Source organism: Arvicola amphibius, chromosome 7 (assembly GCF_903992535.2).
Source record: "Arvicola amphibius chromosome 7, mArvAmp1.2, whole genome shotgun sequence".
NCBI lineage: Eukaryota > Metazoa > Chordata > Mammalia > Rodentia > Cricetidae > Arvicola > Arvicola amphibius.
This window is the reverse complement of record NC_052053.1, coordinates 58,294,556-58,306,129: the sequence shown is the minus strand read 5'-3', so window position 1 is coordinate 58,306,129 and position 11,574 is coordinate 58,294,556.

Below are 11,574 nucleotides of genomic sequence, written 5' to 3'. Positions count from 1 at the left end.
TTTCGACAAAGGAGCTAAAAGTACACAATGGAAGAAAGAAAGCATATTCAACAAATGGTGCTGGCATAACTGGATGTCAACCTGTAGAAGAATGAAAGTAGATACATATCTATCACCATACACATAACTCAAGTCCAAATGGATTAAAGACCTCAATATCAATCTGAACACACTGAACCTGTTGGAGGAGAAAGTGGGAAGTACTCTACAACATTTGGGCACAGGAGACTGCTTCCTATGTATAATCCCAGCAGCATAGATTTTAAGGTCAACATTGAATAAATGGGACCTCCTGAAGCTGAGCAGCTTCTGTAAAGCAAAGGACATTGTCACTAAGACACAAAGGCAGCCTACTGACTGGGAAAAGATCTTCACCAATCCTGCAACCAACAAAGGTCTGATCTCTAAAATATATAAGAAACTCAAGAGACTAGACTTTAAAATGCTAATTAACCCAGTTAAAAAATGGGGCACTGAACTGAACAGAGAATTCTCAACAGAAGAAATTTGAATGGCCAAAATACACTTAAGGTCATGTTCAACCTCCTTAGCAATCAGGTAAATGAAAATCAAAACAACTTTGAGATACCATCTTACACCTGTCAGATTGGCTAAAATCAAAAACACCAATGATAGCCTTTGCTGGAGAGGTTGTGGGGTAAGGGGTGCACTCATCCATTGCTGGTGGGAATGCACCCTTGTGCAACCACTTTGGAAAGCAGTGTGGCAATTTCTCAGGAAATTCGGGATCAACCTACCCCAGGACCCAGCAATCCCACTTTTGGGAATTTACCCAAGAGATGCCCAATCATATTACAAAGGCATTTATCAACTATGTTATTCCAGTATTATTTGTAATAGCCCAAACGTGGAAACAACTTAGATGCCCTTCAGTGGAAGAATGGATGAAGAAACTGTGGAATATATACATATTAGAGTACTACTCAGCAAAAAAAAAAACAATGACATCTTGAATTTTGCATGCAAATGGATGGAATTAGAAAACACCATCCTGAGTGAGGTAACCCAGGCCCAAAGATATGAACTTGGGATGTACTCATTCATAATTGGTTTCTAGCCATAAATGATCCTAGAGAAGCTATATAAGAAGGTGAATCCAAAGAAAAACATATAGTTATCTTCCTGGATATTGGAAGTAGACAAGATCGCCAGGCAAAAATTGGGAACTTGGGGGTGGAGTGGGATGGGGGGATCAGGGGATGGGGAGAGAATAGTGTGAAGTGGAGGATGGGGAGAGCTTGGGGGAATGGGATATAGGAAGGGTGGATGTGGGAACAGGGAAGTATATATCTTAATTAAGGGAGCCATTCTAGGATTGGCAGAGACTTGACTCTAGAGGTGTTCCCAGGTTTCCAGGAAGATGCCCCCAGCTAGTTCCTTGGGCAGCTGAGGAGAGGGGGCCAGAAATGTCCAGATCCTATTGCCATAGTCATGAATATCTTGCATATCACCATAGAATCTTCACCTGGCAATGGAAGGGGAAAATGAAAGAGCCCCACATTGGAGCACCAGACTGAGCTCCCAAGGTCCTGATGAGGAGCAAAAGGAGGGAGAGCATGAGCAAGGAAGTCAGGACCATGAGAGGTGCATTCACCCATTGAGATGGTGGGACAGAACTAACGGGAGATCACCAATCCCAGTTGTAATGGGACTGATGGAACATGTGACCAAACCAGATTCTCTAAATGTGGCTGACGGTGGAGGCCGACTGAGAAACCAAGAACAATGGCGATGGGATTGGACTCTACAGCATGGACGGGCTCACTGTGAGCCTTGTCAGTTTGGTTCCTCACCTTCCTGAACTTAGGGGGAGTTGGGAGGACCTTGGACTTAACATAGTGAAGGGAACCCTGATGTCTCTTTGGCCTGGAGAGGGAGGGAGTGGGGGTATGGGTGGAAGGGAGGGCAGGGGAGGAAGAGGAGGAGGGGAGAAGATGGAAATTTTTAATAAAAAAATTAAATTAAAAAAGAAAAGATCTATACCTTTTGGAATCATGACAGATTATATATAGTGTGTATACATACACACACACACACACACACACACACACACACACACACACATATATATATATATATATAAAATATGTGATACATTCATATGTTATATATGTATATACACAAATAAGCTGTTAAATACATTATATTATCATAAGAATTGAACTTCATGAAACAAGGGTTAAGAATTCCATTGCCAGAGAGTCAAGGATCTAGCCCTAGCCCTACATTTACATTTTCAATTTACTTTTATTGTATCTAGGGTGTCTCATGCATCTGTGATTATGAAAAGAGATTTGTTGAAAAGCAGCTGCATTACTAAAGCAAATAAAAATGTTACTTTAAGCATCCTGAAAACAGTAACATGACACTCTGAATATCTGCTCTGCTAACTTTTTAGCATTAGCTGCTTCATCATAAATGTATTGCTAAAGATTATGAATTATGAATTTCTCTACAGTTTCCTTCTGGAGCAAATAACCTCAGTGTATGTACTAAGAGGGTATCGTAAATCACCAACTGCAGTAACTGACTGTTTCTTACTTTCTAATCCACAGTGCTTTACTACCCAGCCTCATTTTTCTTGTACTACCATCTTAAGAATCATTATTCTTTTTAATTCTTCACCCATTGCAAGAAAGATTTGTTTTCTCACCATTCACCTTGATAATGACAATTCTTCCCCAAGGGAAAAATATTTTAGTGGTGATATCATGCTTTATATGACACTATAATGATAGAATGTCTTTCTAGAAAATGCCAATGCGAGCCATGGCATAATTTCATTTACAATAGAGCATTGTAGGCCATGGGACAGAACAGGGTTCCTCCACTGGTTTCCATTTCAAGCTCCTGCCTTGAGTTCTTGCATTGTGTTCTTTTGATGATTGACTGCAAGCTGCAAGGTGAAATACACCTTTTCTTCCCAAAGTTGCTTTTGGTCAATATTTGATCATAGCCACAGAAAGAAAACTAGATCAAAGTCTCTGAACTGTCAAGATCTGGATGCTGTTCAACCATAGCTTGCCGTCCTCCAAAGCCAAGCGTCACCCAAAGAAACCAGCCATCATTGCTATCTTGAGTTCTGTAAGGCTTCCTTTTATTCATTACATTTCCTGTTACAGCAGCAGAAAACCTGCCAGAGTAACCTAAGGACAAAAGCTGAGAAGTTAGAATCCACCCTGGAAGGAAATCATCACCGCAGGAGTGGGAGGCCCTTGGCCACTTGATTCTCAGCCACAGGCAGGAAACAAATCCTTAGATGAATGCTGGTATTTGGCATCCATCCTTTTATAGTAAATCTCATACCCCATTGATGTCCTCACATTCAGCATAGGATTCTTTCTTCAGATAACCTTTCTGTATCTCTGTTGTATGTTTTACTCTTTTGGCTTTTTTGGGGGAATGACACCCAGCTCTCAAATAAATCACACATAAAGACTTATTCTTATTTATTAATTCCCAGTTTTAGTTTGACCTGATGCTAGCCAGCTGAAGTTACCCTCCCCCCCCGACTACTTTTTGCCTCTAGGCCTTTTCCTTTTTTACTTATGTATGTCTTACTTTCCCTTCTTACTCTGTGGCTGGCTGGGTTGCTGGGTGGCTGGGTGGCTGGCCCCTACTGTCCTCCTCTCCTTGTTTTATTGGTCTTTCTCTTCCTTGTTCCTCCTTCTACTTATACTCCCTGACTGCCAGCCTCATATAGCTTTGCTTCTGTCTCACTATTGTCTGTTTAGCTCTCTTTTAGACTATCAGGTATTTTAGAAAAGAAAATAATTATTGTTTTTAAATAATTTTCCCCAACCTTCCTCCCTCTCTCTCTGTATGTGTGTTTATATGAGAGTTAGCTTCTGCTAACAACTTGACACAAAAGAGAAAAAGTGTTTCCATCCTATTAGCTTATGAACATGTCTGTAAGATATTTTCTTGAATTTCAGTTGATGTAGGAGGTCCTAACCCACTGTGGGTAATGTCATCCCTAGGCTTCAGGGATGTATATATAAGGTTGCTGAGAACACCAGTAAGTAGTATCCATCCATAGTTGCTCCTTCAAGCCTCTGCTTTGAGTTCCGGCCTTGGTTTTCCTAGGTGATGGACAACAGTCTGTAAGTCAACTAAACACTTTCTTCCATGAATTGTATTTTTTCAGTGTTCCATTCCAGCAGCAGAAAAATAAATTAGAAATAGACAGATAGATACAAAGCCGGATAGATCAATAAATGCAATTTATCATTAAATAGGCAAAATAGTCAGTAACACCAATTTGTTTTCCAGGTTTTGTGTTGGGGGAGAGTTTTGACCTGCTACTAACTAACTGCACTCAAAGTCATTTTGTCACTATCTTTCCTCAGATAATGAAATAAGGTGCCCAAGGTACCACTGAGAGAGTCAGGAAAATTAGCTGTTTTTACATGCACCCAGAATACTTAGAAAATGTCACAAAAGACTTAACCAGTGGTATGTGCTTTAGCTTCTTATTGCTGCAAGCAAATTACCATAAATATGGACTTGAATTTCACTTAGCTCTATTGTCATAAGAATTTATAAATCAGAAATATGACATGAGCTTGTGTCAATATGCAGCAAAGAAAGCACTCCCTTGGTAGATTTGGCATACAATCCATCCCTGGTTTTTCCAGGTTTTGGAGGCCTCCTTTTCCTTTGCAGCTTTCAAAGGAGTAACGCCCGATCAAGTGTCTCTCTGGGCTGCTTGATTCTGATGCAAAGTCTCCCTTATAAGTACTGGCCATTTTAGACATAAAGCAAGGAAAACCAGCCTGCAATTCACAATCCCAGAGAACCTAGACAACAATGCGGTCCCTAAGAGGAACATACATGGATCTAATCTATACGAAAAGTAGAAAATGTCAAAATCTCTTAAGTTAATTGGGAATATGGGAACCATGGGAGAGGGTTGGAGGGCACAGAAGAGAAGGGAGGGAAGCAAAGAAAAATGCATAGCTCAATAAAATCAATTTAAAAAGGAAAAAAAACTGGTCATTCCACTGGGTCCACACACCATCAATGGTGATGCATCCATCTCAAGGCTATGAGATAAGAAACCTTCACTGCATCTGGAACAGTCTTACTTTGCTATGCAAATGCACTTGGTTCCAGGTCTGGGAGATGGAGGAAGACATATCAAGAAGGAGAGTTATTTTGGAACTGCAGAAATTGATCTCCAGGAGGAGCATTATTCTTCCTGCTGCAGCATTACCAGGCCAAATACTTCCTGCAACTTGCGTTTATAAATTGCTGATCCTATTCCAAGAACTGCCCTGTGTGCAAAGGCTCCTGTGGTGAAGAATGGAAGCACAAAGTGAGGGAGATGCAGATTTTTATGGGGAGGATTTTTAGTCTGATATAAAATCAGTCTGTCTGCCATACACTGGCTGGGGTATTATAAGATAAAATAGAGAGTGGATTAGATAGAGAGAATACTTCCTCCTGGTTTGTGTTATTGAGTGGTTTAGGTGCTAACAGCCATTCACATTTTATATTGCATGAAATTAGTTGCCATCCATGTTAAAACAATTCCAGGGGCCTCGCTGCTGCTCCGGTGTCAGAGACTAGACTGCAGTACACATTCCTCCTTAGTCAAGAATATCCTCAGAAGACGTGCACAGTCTATTTTTCTATAGCTAGGAGCTAAAGATACATTTCTGTGTGAGAATGGGAACTATAAAGTAAAGTACTCAGAATGCACTCAGAGAACCTTCTCAGTGGGTGAGGCGGAGAATACTGTTACAGCAGAACCAATATGGCCACGGGCACTTAGTGGGTTCCAGCTGACCCTGGCTGCCTGTGGACAAACTCACAAAGCCAGAGCTGCTGTTCAGGTTTCATCTGAGGAGGTAATGGAGTCCCTGCTGGATCCTGATGGCCCAGTCTTGTGAATACAAAGTATTTATGTAACATAATCAGTGGGTAGTAGGCCAGTGCAGCAGAAACAAAACAAAATAGATTCCTTTAGACTCCACAAGATGGTTAGCTGATACAGCCGGGTATGCCTCTGAATACCCAGTGAAGATACTGCAAGCATAGCCATGCTTTAGAATTTAGAATATTTTTTAATACCAATCATTTGTACCATATGTTCTTCATAGAATAATTTTGTCATTTTTATCTTCTTTTATTTTTCAATGAATCTCAATCACACACTGTCAAAAAATCAGGGATTTTTTTTCTTAGAACCTAGGCAGTTTTACGTAAGAAGGGTCAAATAAATATGTGCTGTGTGAGGGACATCTTAACAACCAGAATGACAGGCTCAAAAGACCTGCATGGTTTTCTACAAGAAACAGAGACTCTGTCATTACTTTTCTGCCCTTACATTGTGTTTAAAGAAATATATAGACTGTGTATAGCGCCAGAGTCAAATCAACCTTTCATTCTTGATTGCTTTGCTTTAAAATGATAAAAACAGGTGAGCAGAATTGCTCAAGGTAAAGGCATTTTTTGAGAAAGTCTGGTGACCTAATTTCAACCTGGACCCATGGATAGTGGGATGGGCTAGGAGACTGCACAATGATGCCCTCTGACCTTCACATATGTGCAATGTCTTGCGTGTGCACACACACACACAGTGCTAATAATATAGAAATACTATAAACCCATTATCCAATTGAGAAAATCAGTAACATTTTTCCTTTAATTTAAAATATACATAGTTAAGTGTGAGACAAACACAAAAACACAAAGTTCAGCCTGTGACACATTTTCTCCAGCAAGGCTCTGCCTCTTAAAGGTGTCACAACCTCCCCAAATAATGGCACTGACTGGGGATCAAGTGTTCAAACATATGAGTCATTGGGGTGGGGTCAGCATTTTTTTTAACCAACAACAGTAAGAAAACATACTTTAACAATAATCAAAATGCTTAATAAAAATAATGCAAATCATTTCTCATCTCTAGAGTAATTTTATATCAGCAAAGCTGACTAGTTTTCCTCTTTAGGTAGCATCACCTGTCTCATTTCCCTTTTCAAGTTTTGTCTTCTTACAAGTTCCATGAAAATAGTCACTAAAGGATTTTTGTTTGGAAGTAATCTGTAGTATTCGACAATCTCCTAAGCACTAGGATTCATCACTCACATTATTCAAAACTATAAAATGGTATTTTATGTGTCTGGTTTCTCATTTCACATGATTTTGTTCTGTATCTTTCTTATGCTAAAATCTTAAGAAAAATCCATTTGCTTTGCCAACCTTCAGGAGAAACATTTGTTCTGAGATAAGAGTCATTGTTTTCAGCTGTGTACTGATTGTTGACTCGATTAATTTTCACTGGCTACTCAAAGCTCAATAATCACCAAGCTAGCTTGGGCTAAAATAAATGTGTCAACAGAGCAGAGACAAAGTCATGAATCTGGAGATCCATAGAACTGGCTGAGATGGGGTTCTGTTAGGTATGGGATGGATATATTAGAGAGTACAGTGGATATATTAATAAAAATGGAGCAGATTTAACTGATTTTTCTGTAATATTCATAATATTCTAAATGTTTACAGTAGCATTAATATCAGTCAATGCAGACATTTTCTTCTGTCACTCTGTCTTGGTACATTCCTCCTGTTTCCCCTGCTTCCTCCCAACCATGTTGGCCATCTTTTTTTACTTGCTTTCTCTTTTCTTGGGCTGTTAAGTTTCTGCTCTCTGTGGAGAACATTTTATAGCTGTCACAAATTCTTTAAGGTCTTGCCTGTTTTATCTTGCCACTAAACAACAAATGTTCTGCAGATACATACAGACACTAGTGGAGAAAGCTCATTCTTCATACCTCCTTCCAGACAAGGAGCAAAAAGGGAACAATAGACAGAAATAAACAATGTTTCTCTCAGGGGAACTCTGTAAAGAGTAGGAGGGATAAGAAAGAAAATATATTTGGAACATACAATATACATGAACAAAAGTGAAGTATAAGATCCTATTAACACTGAGATAAAACAGGTATCTCCTGTTAATGTCTATGTTAAGCATATGGAGCCCATCAGAAATGGGGATATGATAGAGGCTGAAAGGTGCCATAAGAGCAACAGGGTGGAAAATGAACTGGAGACATTCTTAGACATGGTACAAACCTGCAGATTCATGAAGGTGCAAAGCTGAAGATGGTTTTAAAGAATCTGACAACATTCAGTACAGTTGACACAGGTGGGAACCAAATTAGGGTTGAAGTTAGAGTTCCAAGCAGAGCATCTTTCCCAAGGAGTCTTACATTTCAGAATAGAGCTATTCTCCATCTCTACACATAGGTCACTGGGGATCACATGACATCATAAACTCCTTTAGTATTAATACATTGCTAATTTATTTTCTTTTTTTCAAAGTGTTTCATCTCAACTCAGTTCTTTTTTTTTCATTTTTTATTAAAAATTTCCATCTCCTCCCCTCCTCCTCCCCCTCCCCTCCCCCCTTCCACCCTCTCCAGGACAGAGAGCCATTGGGGTTCCCTTCACTATGTAAAGTCCAAGGTCCTCCCAACAACCCCCAGGTCCAGGAAGGTTGAGCAACCAAACTGACAAGGCTCACACAGAGCCCGTCCATGCCATAGAGTACACACCCATTGCCATTGTCCGTGGTTTCTCCACCATCAGCCACATTCAGAGAGTCCAGTTTGGTCCCCTGTTCCATCAGTCCCATTCCAACTGGACTTCGTGATCTCCCATTAGTTCTGTCCCACCGTTTCAATGGGTGAACGCACCCCTCACGGTCCTAACTTCCTTGCTCATGATCTCCCTCCTTCTGCTCCTCATCAGGACCTTGGGAGCTCAGTCCGGTGCTCCAATGTGGGACTCTGTCTCTATCTCCATCCATCGCCAGGTGAAGGTTCTCACTCAGGATGGTGTTTTCTATTTCCATCCATTTGCATGCAAAATTCAAGATGTCATTGTTTTTTACCGCTGAGTAGTACTCTAATATGTATATATTCCACACTTTCTTCATCCATTCGTCCAAAATGCAAACTTGTGCAACCACTTTGGAAAGCAGTGTGGTGGTTTCTCAGGAAATTCGAGATCAACCTACACCAGGACCAAGCAATTCCACTCTTGGGAATATAACCAAGAGATGCCCTATCATATTATAAAAGCATTTGTTTATCTATATTCATAGTAGCATTATTTGTAATAGCCAGAACCTGGAAACAACCTAGATGACCTTCAGTGGAAGAATGGATGAAGAAAGTGTTAATTTATTTTCTGACTATTTGTTTGTCTTCTTTGCAGCACCTCTCCACCCTCACTTCTGAGCCACGATAACATGTAGCTTACATTTGAGACCATTCTGCCCAGTATTTTCTGCACATTGCTTTGTTAGGATGTTGTATGTTTTCTCTTCCTTTTTAGGAGGTGAATTTCTTCCAGATTAACACAGAGTGAACTCCTCTGTATTACATATACTTAAAGCTAAAATTAAACATATTGTACTGTTTAAGAAAAATATTAAAAAAGAAAATTATAGCTTTTGGAGCAACTCAATTTCACAAGCTAGAGTTCAGACACAGGGGAAAAAGAGACAATTTAGCTGAAGTTGCTGTGGCAGTGATTTATCCTATTTGTCATCTTTGCCAAAGATGCAGAGATCTCAGTAGGTACATTAGATCCGTAACAAAACCTTTTTGTAGACTGGTGAGAATCTATTTCTCATTTCTATAGCTTTACCTGGAATTTTCCAAACAAGCTGAATTAAGGTGGGCATATACCCTGTGCCCTATGAAATGGAAGACTTATGCCCCCACCCAATAAATACACGAGTTAACCATTTGCAGTATTCAAATATTTCTAGCTTCTTTTATTCCATTCTGTAGAATGGAGTGGCGGGCTGTGTCCCGCCACCCGGCTAGCTTTACCCAAAATAATTACACAGAAACTGTATTCTTTTAAACACTGCCTGGCCCATTATCTGTAACCTCTTATTGGTTAATTCTCACATCTTGCTTTAACCCATATTTAGTAATTTATATAGCACCATGAGGGGTGGCTTACCAGGAGAGATCTTAACCTGTGTCCATATCAGAGAGGAGAAGCATGGCAACTGCCTATGGCGACTGCCTGAAGTGTCTACCCACTCCTTCTTCCCACAATTCTGTTCTGTCTACTCTGTCTACCTAATTTTCTATCCTATTAAAGGGCCAAGGCAGTTTCTTTATTAGCCAATGAAATTAACACATAGACACTCCTCCATCACTTCCCCTTTTTCTGTTTAAACAAAAGAGAAAGGCTTTCATTTTAACATAGTGAAATTACATATAGCATAACAATTATCAAGCAAGAATTACAGTTACAATATTAATATCTATTTTATCTTTTATCATAACTAAGGAAAACTATAACTACCTATTTATTCTTCAACTCCATCAAAGACTCCAGAAGGATATAATACTACTTAAGTAAACAAGAAATAAGTAACTTTTAAACTCTAGAAATGACAGAGGCAACTAGCTGCCTGGACAGTCACCCAAAGTTCCTTTGTACCGTTGGGGCATCCATCTTCAGTCTACAGGCTCATAGTTTCCAGCAGATATTTCCATGAAGCAGGAAATTTCAAAGGCAGTTCAGTGACTATCAGCTGTGTCCGGCAGAATGTCTCACAGACTTTCATAAGTCAGGAACCCCAAAGAATCATCTCACATTTAGGCAAGTTCAGCAGTCCTCTCTCTGAGGGTTCTCTGTGTCCAGTTTATGCAACAGTCCAGGCAAGAGCAGTTTCTTCCCCAAGTGGCTATCAAACTCCATAAGGATCTTCTTTGATGCCCATCTTTCTTTTGAAGTAGATTGGTGCTGCCAGGAGCAGACGTGTCTCATTGTCATGAAAAACCTTAAGTTATTAAAACATTTAAGTGGAATATTCTGTAGTCTTTGAAAGATATTAGGAATGCCTAGCTAACTGAAATATATCTCTATATATCTAGAAAATCTAACTAACATGACTACAAGCTTAACTATTATCAATGATTATCCATTAACAACCTATATTTCCTAATTATACATTACATTTTTAAATACCTTAATCAAGATCAAAAATACATATACATATAACAAAATTGACCTTAAAATCCATACCAATGCAAATTATTCATCTCTATATCATATCCCCCTTTAAATGTAAAAGAACATTTATAAACACTATTTGGGAAAATGGGCGCAGTTTTTTCTCTACAAACTGCTTCCTGCTGAGTGGGGATGCTGTTATTTAGGTCTTTCATGGTGTAACCTGTGTGCCAGGTTCATCTCAGTCGGCAGTTGAGTGAAGTAATTTTTTGAGGGTGATCACAGCAACCTTTCAGGAGGGCATGGTCTATCATACCATATTGGGATAGAAGCAATCCACAGAGTCTCATCCTCTGTGAAAACAAAAGAAGAAACTCTTTTCCAAAGCATCATGTTCTTAGATCCAAATTTTGAAGTCATACCATTAAGATGTCCATTCTGGTCTAGCCTGGCAGCCCATATAATGAAATGTCTCTACATATTTAGCTCCTTTACAGTCAAAACTTTCAAAGAAAACACAATAAAATACATAATCCAGGCTCTCTGTGAATTTTCCATTTTTAC